At 42.0% G+C, this 4,369-nt stretch overlaps 1 non-coding gene across 1 annotated transcript; it reads left to right on the forward strand.

Moving 5' to 3' along the window:
• Positions 1–3,768: 3,768 nt before the first annotated feature.
• On the forward strand, positions 3,769–3,875 carry LOC116911884. The gene has a single exon (XR_004389398.1). It is a non-coding gene; the product is annotated as a U6 spliceosomal RNA (small nuclear RNA).
• The last annotated feature ends 494 nt before the right edge of the window (positions 3,876–4,369 follow it).

Consider the following 4,369-nt stretch of genomic DNA (forward strand, 5'->3'; position numbering starts at 1 on the left):
GAGCATATTGGTGTGTTTAAGGCCAGTCTGGTCTACTGAGTGAGTTCCAGGACATCAGAGCTACACAGTGAAACCCTGTCTTGAAAGACTGGGGGTGGGCTAGAGAGATGGCTCGGCGGTAAAGAGCACTGACTGCTCTTCCAGAAGTCCTGAGTTCAATTCCCAGCAACCACATGGTGGCTCACAACTATCTGTTATGGTATTTGATGCTCTCTTCTGCTGTGTCTGAAGACAGCTGCAGTGTACACACTCGCATACATTAAATAAATAATTTTTAAAAAAACAAACAAACAAAAAAGAGTACATCTAGTATATTAAAAAAAAGAAAGACTTGGTGTGGGAGGAGAGAGATAAGGAGAAAAGGGGAGAGAGGGAGAAAAGTAGAGAGGCAGGGAGGGACAGACAGTCGAAAAGAGAGAGAGAAACGTAAGTGTCTAAGCACAGCAGAGATATTTCATATCCATGCTTACTGCTCCATTATTTGCAGTAGCCATGGTATGGAACCAGACTGAATGTCCATCAAGACATGAACGGATACAGACAATGTGGGATTTTATTTGGCTGTAATAAAGGATGAAGTGCTGTAGTGGGTGGAACTGGAAGACAACATGTGAGCAACCCAGACTCAAGGGCAAATAGTGCACGGTCTACCATACATGACACAAAAGTAGGAAGGGGGCTTTGCTAGAGGAGGAGGTTTAAAGGTAAGGGAGAGGGATCAAGAGCGGGTGATGGAATCTATTCAACATAAAGAGAAGGATTAATTTGAAGAAGGAAGAAGATGAGAAGGAGGGGAAGAGACAGTAAGGGTAGATAGTCGGGATAAATAAGAATGCAGTAAATATATATATTTATATATATGAAAATGTCACAGTGAAGCCTGTCACCTTAAATTATTTATTTTAAATTAGTTAAATTAACTTAAAATTAATTTAAATGTGAATAAATAAGCAAATAGGACTCGGGTATCCCTAAGCAATTGTTAGAAAGACTGGGCATGTGCACCCAGAGTGATGGTACTCCAAATAACTAAGCAGAAGAGGGCGTTTTTGTTTGCTTTGTTAACTTTTGCTTCTTGAGGTCTCCCTGCAGGCTTAAGAAGTTGAAGTAAGACCCTCGCGCACTTAATCCTGTATTGGCATTTGCTTCCAGAAGTTTCTAGACTAATAAAGGTTTTTTTTTTTAAAAAAAAAAGGTTCACTTATAAACCCAGCTCCAAGTATCTAATAGATTTTCAGTTAGTGGATTAACACTGATTCAAGAGCCAGTCAATGAACACACGAGTTTCAGTAATGGTTTTTAAATCAGAAAAGGGCAGGGAAATCACAAACCAAAAATATCTCGCTCTGCTCAGACCAACTGCTTCCTGGGATATACATCTGACTCCTCTCTCTCTGTCTCTCTCTGTCTCTCTCTGTTCTCTCTCTCTCTCTCTCTCTCTCTCTCTCTCTCTCTCTCACACACACACACACACACACACACACACACACAAGGTTTAGTTTTAATTTTAGCTGTGTATATCGCATGTGTCTACATATGTTCTCATGAGTGCAGAAGCCCACAGAGGCCAGAAGAGAGCAATAGATCCCCAGTGGAGTTACAAGTGGCCATATTGCATTCACAGTTGAGAAACAGAGAGAAATCAATGCTGGGGCTCAGTTCTATTTCCCCTTTTTTTATTTAGTTCAGGACCCCAGCTCATAGAATGATGACCCACACACACACACATTTTGAGAAAGTCTTCCCACCTCAATTGACCTAATCAAGAGAATTCTTCACAGATATCCCCAGAGGTGTGTCTTTCCAATGACTCACCAAGCTGACCGTTAGACTACACCATCACAGAATCTTTACCTTATTTCAAAAAGCCAGTCTCATACTGCGCAGAATGGAGTTTTGATTCAGTAGGCCCATGCTTGGGTCTGTGCTTGGCATGCCAATGCTGAAAACTTATCATGACACCGAAAAGTGATTTGTTCAGTAAAACCACAGAAGCTGAGATGAAGAGAAACCAATGAGCCACGTGGCAACAGAATACATAAAACAGCAGGAAGTGCTCACACTAGAACCTTATCAGCAAAATAAGAAGTGATTAAGGGAGAAAATAAAACAGCTTTAGTGCTCTCACATGGAATGGCTGCAGACTTTTCCCTGAGCTGTTGTATACAGAAATAACTTACTTATCACCAGTCGGCTATGTCAAACATACAAACGAGGCCTGGGCACGCTTAGTACATCAAGTTTTAAAGATTGATTTTATTTCTAAATTAATGTTGATGTGTAGGTGTGAGGTCATGTGAATGTGGATGTAGGTGCGTGCAGAGGCCGGAAGACAGCATTGAATCTCCTGGAACTAGAGTTTACAGGCAGCTAAAAACTATCTGATGTAGGCCCTGGAAACTAAACTCAGGTCTTCTGCAAGAGCGGCATGTGTTCTTAACTATTGAGCCATCTCTCCAGGCCCTAGGATTTCATTTTAATAGTGCCCAGGCCATATGTCTAACCACCACATAGCCTCTGTAATTGCAGAGAGAGTAAAACTCAGTGTTCCCTTTGGGCCATTCTGTTAACCAAAACCACTTTTCTTCCTATGGCCAGAGAGATCACGAGTAGACAAGCAATATGCCACATTTTAGCTTTATGCTATATAATAGCTGGATGGTAGCCCTCTAGACATTCACATGCTAACATTCTAGTACCTCAGAATGCAACCACATATGTAGACTTCTTGAAAGAAGTAATGAGTGAAAATGAGATCATTTGGGGATGAATTCTAACACAACCAGAGAAGACATGGACATCGGTATAGACAAAGGGATGATTAGCATGTGACAGCACAAGAAGATGCCAAGCAGAGGGATCTCAGAGAAGCCAACCCTGTTGTAAAGGTTAATATTGTTTTTCAACTTAAGAGGATCTGGGATCTCCTAGGAGATAAATGGCTCAGAATGTCTGTGATAGAGTTGCTAGACTGGGTTAATTGATACAAAAAGATCAACCCTACTTGTGGGGGGACTCTGTTCCACAGATGGGGGTCTCAGGTGAATAAAACGAGACTGTTTCCTGGCTGTGGATACAATGTAACTAGCTATCACCTAGCTGTGGATACAATGTAACTAGCCATCACCTGGCTGTGGATACAATGTAACTAGCCATCACCTGGCTGCAGATACAATGTAACTAGCCATCACCTGGCTGTGGATACAATGTAAATAGCCATCACCTGGCTGTGGATACAATGTAAATAGCCATCACCTGGCTGTGGATACAATGTAACTGGCCATCACCTGGCTGTGGATACAATGTAACTAGCCATCACCTGGCTATGGATACAATGTAACTAGCCCTCACCTGGCTGTGGATACAATGTGGCCAGCCACCACTCACTGCCACCTCCATGATTTCCTGCCATGATGGACTGTATCCTAGAACTGTGAGCCAAAATAATCCTTTCCTTTCTTAAGTTGTTTTTGTCGGGATTTTTTGTCACAGTAACTAGGAAAGTAACTAGTACATCCATGAACACCCTGATGCTGTACTTCAGGCTCCCGGGCAACGAACAACAGAATGCGGGCAATGAACAACAGAATGCTGTTGTCTGAGCCTTCTAGTCTGTGGTGCTTAGTGATTTCTAGTCTGGCAAGCAAAAACGTGCCGTATCTCCTTTCATCAACTTTGCAACCTCTCTAGAAGTTAAACTCCAGGACTGCTGGGAGTTTAATTATATCCCTGCATATAAAGTAATGCCTGGCTGAGAATCAACAGTCAATAATATTTGCAGCACATATGCTAAAACTGAAACAATATAGAGAAGATTATCATGGCCCCTATGCAAGGATGACACAAAAAAAAATTGTGAAATGTTCTACATTTCTATAGCATCTGTTGTTGGGGATTTGACAAGGACTTGCCTCAGCTTGTAGAGCAGTGAAGCAAACAAGCCTTATGCCCACAGCAAATTGTGGGTCCAAGATAATGGCCTATGTTCTGCTCAAGACAGCTTTCTAGATAGCCCTCTGCTCTAAACAGCTTTTGCTGCAATTCTAAAAACTTTCTAGATAGCTCATCTGTTGCAGATCAAAAACCTAGTCTTTTATTTAAATGTCAATTCAGTCATTACCTGTGATGGTTTGTATATGCTTGGCCCAAAGAGTGGCATTATTAGGAGATGTGGCTTTGTTGGAATAGGTGTGGCCTTGTTGGAGGAAGTGTATCATTATGAGCATGGGATTCAGACTCTGATCCTAGCTCCCTGGAAGCCAGTCTTCTCCTGTTTGCCTTCAGGACAAGAAGGCTGTAGAACTCTCAGCTCCTTGTACACTGTGATCCCACTTAATGATAATGGACTGAACCTCTGAACCTGTAAGTC

This window comes from Rattus rattus, chromosome 10 (assembly GCF_011064425.1).
Source record: "Rattus rattus isolate New Zealand chromosome 10, Rrattus_CSIRO_v1, whole genome shotgun sequence".
Classification (NCBI taxonomy): domain Eukaryota; kingdom Metazoa; phylum Chordata; class Mammalia; order Rodentia; family Muridae; genus Rattus; species Rattus rattus.